Source organism: Diuraphis noxia, unplaced genomic scaffold (genome assembly GCF_037042655.1).
Source record: "Diuraphis noxia isolate RWA-SAM2 unplaced genomic scaffold, SU_Dnox_SAM2 contig0003, whole genome shotgun sequence".
NCBI classification, from domain to species: domain Eukaryota; kingdom Metazoa; phylum Arthropoda; class Insecta; order Hemiptera; family Aphididae; genus Diuraphis; species Diuraphis noxia.
The window spans coordinates 50,740,948-50,753,090 of NW_028301713.1; positions in this window are offsets into that span (position 1 = coordinate 50,740,948).

The following is a 12,143-nucleotide window of genomic DNA, read 5'->3' on the forward strand; positions in this document are numbered from 1 at the left end:
ATTGTACCTCACGTACCTAATCTCTAACTGTTATTGTATATTTCAAATGGTTTTGGTGTGTACATAAATTGTTTCTATTGTTGAACTGCGCACCACACTCACATAGGCTAGAAAGTATAATATTTAACTGTACAATATAATATACTATTTTACAATATGTAAATATTATGCGTTGCGTGTGTAATAATATTTCAAATAGTAATATCATGATGCTTCCCTCTAAATAATAATAATAATAATAATACAAAAATATTGTGTGGTTTACTTAAAACTACCCAACCGAAAATATACTGAATAGCATGTTTCTAAAATATATAAAAATAATATTATTTATTAATATATACACAGTATACACATACAATATTATTATAATAATAATATCCAGTGGTTTGCGAATGGCTTACGAGTAATAATTGTTTAAATTTATGATCGCCATTATAAGATGATTAAATAGTAACCTCTTAACCACAGTTCATTATTACTAAGGATGCGGATTTATATGTATATTGTATATACATATATATTTGATAAGAGATGGTAAATGAATGATTTTTCTATAGAAATATGTTTCAGGACTATCTAAATGCTTTTAGCTATGATGGTTGATAGGTAGTTGATATTTCATATTTTTTACATATTTAAGTTAACTTACATATTTTAACGTAATTTTCCTTAATTATATATTTTTGCGAAACATTAATCTATTAAAAAATGTACTGCACCAATAGTACTTTGCTTAACTATCTAATCTATGCACCGCGAGCCCGTATGTTCTTCTATTATTACTTAACTTATTACCTGTATTTACTTACTTATTAGTTATTATTCTATTATTCTGTTTTAAAACTTGAAGTTGATGCTGTTTCGGTAGGAAATGGCCAAAATTTGATAAAAAGTATTTCACTAAAAACAATTTAATATATATATATATCCTCGAATGTCACATTCGTTGCTAATTCTACCACGAAACTTAAATCTCAAAATTTGTCTCTAATTAATAGTTTTTGTATTGTCAATGATTCAGTGAGAAGATTTAAAGAAGCTCCAAGAGAAGTTAGAATAAAAGTCAATAAAAAAAAAACTAAATAAGTATACTAAGCAAGAATTCCGGTTTGAAGACAATTGAAGCTATTTCAAACGTTCACAGAAAGGCAGTAATACACAATCTTTCCTTAATTTAAATTCTGCTGAATTATTAGGAATTTTAAAATTTACATCTATAGCTATGTAGACGTGGAAAAGTCTTTTAGTCACTACAAAAACCTATTGCTCTTCAATTGACGAAGATTTTCTTTAGAAAACATACTTACAAAAGTACATGCTTTCCCATTGTTTTGCTGATGACAAGGATCCTAGTATTGAATAATTAGTAATTTAAACAGTAATAATGATGGAAATGGACGCGGTTGTTCGGACGTAGTCATTTGAACGCAAGATCATTTGGACGCGGCCGTTTTGGTACAGGTTCATTTGGACGCGAAAAAGAAATATTTATTTTATTCGGATGTACGTAATTTTATATTTGGGTATGCATTTTATTCAAATATATGTCAATATATAATATATAAATAAATATGTTAGTAGCTACATTGTTTAAAAATGTAATATTTATTAAGTTATTACTTAAGTTACTGTACAGAAATATTTCGTGCTATCCCTCTCCACTTAGGTCATAATTTTGACAAACTTTTAGAATCTTCTTATCAACACCAATATATTTTTTTAATTTTTAATGTGGACTATTTTCCATCTCTAATGGATTATAATATGTTATTTTTTATATTATATTATCAATAAGTTTGATGACCATGTATGTCAGTAACACTTTATAAGAAATAAATGAATAAAAAAAAAAAAATTGAATTATAATAAAAGTCACTACCTGTCAGTACTTTTTGAAGACACGTTATAAAAGACCACTAACGTAGATGGTTAAATAAAATTGCCGTTGGTTTTTAATTGGATTTTATCAACTACGTCGTTTTTCGATAACGTCGGATAATTCTTAATATCGTATACTATAATAAGTATAATTATTATATATAATGTATAATATATCGTGGCGAATAAAATTGGATAACTAATAATAAATATATAGAACGACTAATAGGCGTTTGAAAAAAAAAACAAATATACCTAAATAAGTTATTTAATACAATTTTATAACATTATTATTGACATATTTTACATCAACAGTAACCTTATATTTTAATAAACAGTAACCTAATAGCTATTAAATTTTTAATTGTATTGTTTGTATTATAATTTGTAATTGATGTAAATATTAACATATATATATTTTTTTACACATTAAGATATTTGAATGAAATGTTACACTAATATACAATTACATACATCGGAACAAATAAATATTAATATTAATATTATATATGTTTTTTTCCCATCCAAATGTACTTGTGCCCAAACGGCCACGTCTTAATGAAATCGCGCCAATTTGTCCTAGATTGACCTGATATACCTAATCAGATTAAAATTTTTATTAATACATATTTAAAGTTTTAAATACATATAAATCCACAACAAAATAATTATGGTTAGGTGTTATTTTTTAATGGTTAACGGACATTATTTTCAAAATTATGAAACACATTAATTATTCTAACATTCAAATTATCATAATTTTATCACTCTTATCATTTCATTATTACTACCCAATTTTTAACTGAACATTTTTCTTAAAAGATCAATATATATTTAACATTGGAGGAGGTACAGTGTTCAGTAATGAAATATATTAAGACTATTAAAACTCATGAATGGAAAAGAGTGGCAAAGTTAATACTTTGTTTAAATTATTGAGTGATCACTGTCAAAAAAGTTAAGTTATTTAAGTAGTACACAAGTATATATTTTAATCGGCTTCCATACCATTTGTATATTTCAAATTGTATATTGTTTATGTATTTATTTATGACGTTTTAGAAAACAAAGTTTTTATCAAAACAGTAGTATTATAATATTTAATAACTTATATAAAATGCACAATATGTAACTCGAAATTTGGTCTGCATGTGGGTTATTGATATTAATGACACGATACGTTCAACTAAAATGTGTAATTATTTTAATCTATGTTAATAATGTCACAGCCTCATTTTTTCATTGATCAAGAGACAAATTAATCAATGGATTAAAAATGGATGTTTATTGTTATTAAATTTTAATTTAAAATTAGTTTGTGTATCTATGTATTATCATTTATTAATAATCATTTATAAATTCTGAAAATTATTCCATAATTTAAAAGGCAAGGCTTTTTAAAAAAACATCTATAGTAAATTATTTATCATTTCAATGAGTATGGTAAGCTTACTAGTTCAAACAATAAAGTAACTTTTAAAAACCACACTAATAAAAATTAAACAACAATATGTATACCATTTATTTATTATTCTGCAAGTAATTTTCCAAAAATAATATTTAAATTCACTAAGGTTATGATAACAATGAATCACATTTTTAAAATGTTTCTTGTTCAATTTATTCTTATTGAAAATTGTTGGGTAAAACTTTAAAAACATAAATCAAAAGATCACTAAAATGCAATAATTTTTTTACCTTTATTAGGCAACCCCGATTTTTGTGTATAAATAAGTTTGGAAACTTTCCAGTTAGTTTTTCTTTGAAGGTAATTTTTGAAAATATAATTTAAAATTTGAAGAATAAATTAAATAAATTATATTATTAAACATTTAAGTTAGGAAAATATTATAACCTTATAATTTTATATTACATAAGCGGTATTTTAAAGTTTTTAATAACATGGCAGAAAAAAAAATACAGTACAAAAAGTTATAGAAATTTATCTACTAAAAATAATATTATAGATAGTGAATTGGTTATAACATGATATTCCTCTTTATTTTTTATATTAACTCTATGACTAAACAAATTTTACAGTAAATCGTGACAAAACTTTTCCAATAGTATAAAGTAGTGATCCTTGGTATCAAGAATTAAAATCATTGCGATAGTGCAAAATTGTAAGCTTATAACAAAACGAATAAATCATCAAAATTTTTTTTTTTACTAGAATAGCCGAATTAGTAAGGATTTTACGTAACTCAGAACGGTAAAAACCATATAATTAAATTTGATACTTGTAACTTTCGTGCTAAATAAGTGTACATACACCTATAGTCTCTATACCTATACTTGCATCATTGTGGATAACCAAGATCCTAAAAATAATCATCTTCATCGGCTATCAATTTATTTTCCATAAAATTTATGAAACTTCATTGACGTCCACCACATAATATTCTAATGTGACCCATATTATATTTCCATCCGTATATGGAAATAATGATACAAATATAAAATTAGGTATAATAATGCATTTTAATTATATAACTGTGATCTCGATATATCAAGTCGACTGTGCACTATAACATAATATTAAGCTGTGTCCAATGCAGTGATGACTGCAATTCTACCATATAATGAAACAGTAATTAATGGCACTCAGTCTAACATAAGTGTGTCTTATGGATGGTAAGGTAAGTATAATGATAAATCCTTAGGATGGCCTGATAACAAAATATCCATTATAAGTAAACACTAGACAATAGTATAGTATCTAATGTAGGTACTAGTGGAAAAATCGTTTTAATCTTTACATGACTTTCCAAAATCATAACAGGTCATAAGGTTTAATAACTTGCGTCATCTTTATAAAAACACACCACCTCCTAATCCTAGATAGCATTGTATCAAAGTTTTTTAAACTTCATAATTCATAGATCTTACTGTTATTAATAATTAATATTTATTTAAGGTTTATACCTTATAAAATTACGAGCGTCACATTCTAATCAAATTGTATAGTAAAAATACTACAATTAATATGGGTACTATGTATTTTTATCATTAAAAAATTTGTCATTTAAAAAGACCAGTCTTATAATCACTATTATAGCAATACACTTTCACATTGATGAAATTAGTACTACAAATATAAAAAGATTTTGAGTATTTTTTTATCAACAAGTAGATCTTATTAACATCAGTAGCATTTTTTTTTTTCATTAATAAAACTTAAAATATATTAGCATAGTTATACTCTGAAAAGTTTGATAACAATAATATTAGCATTTAGTGATAGTATAGCATGCGACATTTATATAATTAGTGATATGATACTTATGTATACAAAACTAATCGAGATTATGGTTTCAGATATTATACAAACACAATATATAATAATAAGATACATGATATAATATTATGTTTATAATGAGGTTTGTGGATAAGAAATTTGATATTGGAAATAATAACTGTTATAATAATGTTGTTGTGAGTGTGTTTAAAATTACGGTTAGAGGAGATATTAAAGAATTTAATATGTTCTAGATTACTGGATGTTGGTTAAGTGGATGTTATGTTGGCGGTTTTTAATTAAACAACCTTTATATGATGGTGTATGACGTATATGCACCAGAGCATAGTGCACATTTAATCGGGAGGCTACTATCTTCAGTACACTTATCAGTTAAGTGATCTTCGCCACATTTAACACAGTTAAGTTGTTAACTGCCAGTAGTTGAGCGTATGGTCATGGGCTTGACATGTGTATCATTGTTGTGGGCTACTGCGTTTTTCATGTGATTTTTTGATTTTTCAATCACCACTGCGGAGTGAAGCAGTGTATTAAGAGACAGTTATACCTGGAATAGTGGTAACGAGCAATGGTTCTTTTCAAAACTAACCACGTGTGTGACCGAGTGCTCAAGATTGAACAGAGAGCCTGAAATATAAGTTATGATTGAAGATTGTTTGATGAAGATTTATGATTACTACTTTATACTGGCGTTTGCAGTGTGGCCAAAAGTAGTGAAATCAATCATTAGATTGTAGGTTATACAGTTTGTGACTGTAAGAAATTATGCTGTCGATTTCAATTAAATATTGTTAATACCTGTGAGTGATATTATTTTCTCACTGAATTTTGAGAAATTTGTGATTTTCTTTATGTAAATCACTGATATTCGAATGGGCTTAGGTGTGACTTCAGTTTGAGGTAGTTGTTCAACTGGGTCTTGTTTTATTTGGTAGTCTCAGCATGGTTACATGATCTTTAAATACTACCGATGCTCCGGAAAAAATTTTCATTTTGGAGCCGTCAGAGAATATTTTAGTATAATTGTTGAAATTGATGATGATTGAATGAAGTTGTCGATTGTAAATTATGAGTAAGTCACCTATCTTTGAAAATGTACTTAGTTCACTGTTGATGTAGTTTTTAAATAACCAATAAGGCTTCTATATGATATCATTTTTGATAACGATCAGATGTGAGAATGGGGTTTTTTTAATATATATTTGTCGTATTAGTGTATATTGTACTTTTAACTCTATTAAAAAATATTATGATATCGGTAAAAATTTGAAAAAAACTTTTTATGAATCTTTTTAATAAACAATATGATGTTGTTTGCTTAAAAAAATTTTCTTTATTAATTATCGAGATTGTACATTTGTTTGAATAAATGTTACGTTGTTTTATAAGTGTATAGTATAAAGTATGGAACAGTTAAAACTGCACTACATCAATAATTTTGTTTTTCTACATAACGCGTATCTTATAAGAAAATTATTATAGCTTTAACGTGATCGATTTTATTTGATCGAAAATATTAAAATACTAAAATCATTAATAATAATAACCCATAATTTTGCCTTTTAATATTTTAAATATCACAGGTAATGAGAACGCAATTCAGATATGTTTAAAAAAAATGCCCGGGCACGCAATTAGTAGTATGCCTTTTCATACCTTTTTATATGGAACCCAATTCGTAAGCATCGTATGATTTTTTTGTTTGTGGTGATCGAGGTGGCGCCATGTTTGGCGGATTCGAAGTAATTATTGGAATATATAACGGAGTGGGCGTGGTCGTGAACGTATGTTGATGGCGAACGTTATCGCCGAACTATTATACATTTGTTCAGTTATCAAATCATTTTTATAATAAAAATCTGAAAAAAATATATTTCTGTTCGAATTATTTTTTTTTTTTTTTAATAATAATGGTTTTCATATTGCTTTGAGAACTCCCCCCTCCACACACAAACACAAATAAATATATTAAAAATTATCATGTTTTTAATGTTAATGAAGGGTTTGATAACGTCATTACTTGATAAAAATATTTAGCACACATAAAACATAAATATAGACAATCATAAACGTATCTATGATGTTATACATACAGTTTTGAATGAAGAAATTATAAATAAAATATTATACTGATGAAACTACATTATATTTTATGGTAGTGGAATTATTTAGTGTGTGTAAATAGCATAATATTATCATACAAGTATAAAACTTTTTTTGTCGTACCTATGCGCTATCCCTTATTTTTGTACAATTTAGTTGAACATGGAATGTGTTATAAGGTTATAAATAAATAATGCGCATATTTATAATATTCTGTTTCAACAGCATAGGGTGTGGTGTTTCTTTGGCAGTCGTCGAGTTAATAATATATTATTCACCCTACTCATACGGTGCAGGGTCGTCATCGTTTGAGAAATAAAGAAAATATATACAACCCCCGAGGTATTGCAGTGGTTTTCAGACGCCAAATAGATAAAAGTTATATTATTAAAATCATTTTTGATCAGATTGCTTGTCTTCGTAGTTATATCTGGTCTACAGGCCCACACAATGTGTATCCACGGGGATTGCATACGTACCGTATTGGGATAAGAAATTAAGTATAATTCATACGACCACATACTAACGAATATACCCGAAAATAGGTCACGTTTACGGTATACTATCATAATATGATTTATACATGTAAATATGTCAGTGGTTATTCCGAACACACACACACACACACCAGTACTTACATTCTCAGCCATTGATGGTTAGTTGAACAGCGGTCGTAAGAGGTAAAATGGCGAACAGAGCCACTTTTACAAATCAACTATAAACAAAACGCTTCGCTACACCGACCCACGACTACTTTTACTTACTGCTTAATGTTGATATAACTGTATAAGTATTGGTAGGTCGCTTTCAACCAACCTGAAATGGATTAAAACACTTAAAATTACAAATAAAATTATCACGGTATTATAAACGCGTTACATTACGTATAACATTACATCCTAAAGGCTGATTTTACGATTGGGCGTACCCAGTACTAGATATTAATCCAGAAACCTTATGCGCATCAATTTATATTCTAAAGTGTCTTAAACATTTACACTTTTTAACATTCATATTACAAAATTGATAAAAAAAAATATATTCTCAGAAGAATGATTGCCCGTCTTTGCATTATAGACAACGAATAAGTAGCTAGTGCAGTCTTCGAATTCCATCAAAAAGTAATTTCAGTTGATGGTATGGACGATACCGAAATACCTGCATTTATCTTCCAAAATTAAGGTCATTGAACAATAACAATTTAAACTTTTAATATTTCTGAAATTAATACTGTACGCCTCGATGTTGTCCTACCATATTATCTCCACCATTTATCGTATTATAATATTATTGCTTGACCATGACATAGCAGTTGCAGTTGCTAAATTAACTTATCACTTATTAACTATTTATTTATTATAACTTTATTTTTGAGAAATTTGTTAGTCGTTTATGATTTTCTGTGAACCTTAACCCCTTCCGATAGTCATGTTTTAGGTCGTATAAACATATGATGCTAAGTTGTAGTAATATAATATTAACTTTAATACTTCTGATCAGTGTTACTAAATCTAAAGCTACCAAATTAGTGTGATATTTTCATAATTAATAATCAAACATTCTTTTAGACTAACTATTTTCTTCGAATCTTTATGATTTTAATAGGCACTCGTGAAGTTGGGACATGGCAAAACATGTGCAGCAAGTGATATCATAAATGTATCAAATTTTGACATCATTTTTTTATATTTATTTACAAAAACAGATGGAAAAATGTAATTGGGGATTCAAAAAATCAGTAATCATCGCACGGAATTCTAGTCATTGTATTCGCGAAGGTTAAATAAATGTATCTCATTTGACTACATAAAAAAAAAAAATCTAAACCGAAAGATAGCAAGACAAGCAAAACCACAACTATGGGCTTAAATAGGAAACAAAAAATGGCCACAAATGTCAGATACTACCGCTTCGGCGGAAGTGTTGATTAATTTTCACGGACGAGATAAATCGCTAGCTTGTGTTAGCGGGTCGGCACCGTCTGTCTCGTATTACTCGTGGCCGAGAAGCAAAATGAAAAAAATTAAACTGAAATGTTTACGTTCTCCCTCACTCGAACAGAGACTATGTTTCAGATCCGCGCCGGAAAAACACGTCTCCGAAGCACCGCCGCAACCATCGTCATTTGGCAAGTCGCAGTTGATGGATACGGTCGATTTTCATCGACCTCTACGCCGTTCTATATACATTTTCACAAATCTTTTTTCTCGAACAAAAACGCTAAAAGGCATACTTTATAATTCTGTACTTATACATTATGCATACACGATTTTTTTTTCAATTGTAAGATGCAGACACACACACTTTTCTTTTCGGTTATGTGTTTTCTTTTGTTTTAAATAAGGATACTATAGTATACTTCAGTGGGTGTAAATATATAATATATATCGATGCGGATCGTAATATGAAAAACAAAACACGTTAACATTCACCGTAAGCCGATAATAGTATGACTCTTGTAATGTTGTAGCTTTCACTAGGCATTATATCGTTGTCCGTAGTATTTTCCTCACTAATATCAACGTCAGACAAACTAGGTGACTTCGCCCCACACAAGCGAAAACGCAGCCCGTAACGCGCTGTATTAAACATTTATGTGTCCTAGGCAATTAAAATGTTGCGGACCCTTAGAAAATTATTGCATATATAACGTCTTTAATTTAACTACTGACTATAAAAATAATAATCAGGTTGTTTTAATAGTTTAGCTAATTAATTTAAATAAACAAAACAATAAAAAATTTTTTATTTATGTTTTCCGTAAAAAAATTCTCAATAAACTATAAAAAAATAATTTTAATTAAATAGATTGCGGTGCTTCTTTGAAAACAATTTAATTTCAAATATTTACGGTGATTAGCTTGCAACGTATGATAATTACCACCTGATAATTTACAATAATAAATATTATTAAGTACCTCAACTTCTAATATTCAACTCTACTACTCCTACTATAATCACTTCTAATACGGTATAATAATCATATTGAGTTTCTCTCCGTTACCGTAAATCAAATTTACAATTAAAAAAACCCGGGTTTTATATTTTTGGGGCTCTTAGGCGAGCACCTACACTTTACCTAATTGTGTATAATCTAGAATTGTAATCTTATTACGATTTATTAGAATGCGTCTACAGAGTAAAAGTGCTGGTTTTTCAAAAATAATTTTACATCGGTAATTATTATTATGACGTTTTTCGGTGAGCGGAAAGCTGTAATGGTGTTTGCTTATGACTTTTACTATAAACCTCGCTATTCTTTCTTTCAGTTCTGTATATTTCGTCATTCATTCGCAAAAAATCAAGAACTTCTGTTTCCCAATGTAAAACGCCTCATTGTGAGCATAACTATCAACGACCGTTTGATGAACAAATACGCCCCATTCGTTTGTGGTATCAATACAAAATATAAATTATTAGTTAAGTTGTAAATAGATATTATTATGAATGTTGTCCAATCTAAAATTTATAAAAATATTGAATGGTGAATATGCATCCATATAAGATTTATCAGAATATCTAATTCAAAATAATATAACACATTTTTCTAAATGTCACCAATATAACGTATAACATATCGAAAGCCTTCAGTTCTGCCGTAATTTTGCAGATAACAGAACATCTTCAAGTATATCGGATCACCTATATAAAGTACTTGGACCTAAATAATCAAACTGTATAACCTTATCCAATTCAATTTTCGTTTTTTTCTGATGTTGTGTTTTTTTTCTCTACTTAATAAATCATATTGTAATATTTTTAAACATTATATATTAGCATAATGTAATATCCGTATTATAAATAATTTAAGCATTGTAAGCCAATAAGTATAATAACCATAGATTACGGATTTGATTAATAATAATTAAAAAAAAAAAAAACATTTTTCTGGTTACAAAAACATACTGGCTGACTATCAGTGATCATGAATGGTGTGGAAAATATTAACAAAACATTAGTAAATTGTGGAATGTAATCGTGAAAAAATAGAAATTGTAAAAGATATATATACATATATATTATTGTATTAGTCGATCGGTAATTTAGTACCAATCGACTGCATATAGTGCCATAATGGTACCAGATGTATTGAACGAGTGGTGTTTCAGTAGCTTATTTCATGCACGGCTACCTATAGGGTGGCTTAGTTGATGTGATATTTTAATCCAAATGCAATAATAAATCAATGCATGTGACGTTTAAGATAATGTACTCTGTAAAGACGCCCGCCCGTATATGATATTGCACCTGATCTGGCAGATATCTGAATATCTCACCGATGCATTCCCACATTAACTGACACCTTTACCTCACAAAAGTAACACAGACAGTGATTACGTACGTATCGACCTCACCTCGCATATTATCCATGTGTCATATTAAAATTACAGGGTTATTCAAAATAATTCATCTTATTTTAAATGATTATAATATATTTTTAGTTTTTACTCTATAAACTCTATAAACAATTGAATATCTTATTTTTGGGGGAGGAGGATATTACGGATTTTACGGAGCTAAGGCCACCAGCACCTTAGTTGTTCTTATGGGTATCAATCTCTGATTTTTTAGATAAATGTATTAAAATATGATGTATGAAAATGTGAAATAAAAGAATAATATTTAAAACGTTTTTTTATAACCAATAACTGTTATATGGGGCCCTTTTTTTTGTCAGCCGAATAACATCAAAAATTCATTGCAGGCATAATATCCACAAATTGTTTAGCTCCTCTTTGGTTTATGATATGAATGGTAGTACAACTATATAGCCTCTTTAACATATATACCTAAAAGAAGTATAGTAACAAGTCATAAAATCACATGACCTACATGACCTATAGAAAGCCAGGCGCAGATCATTGGATCATTCATTTTGAATAACTCTACTGTATAACAA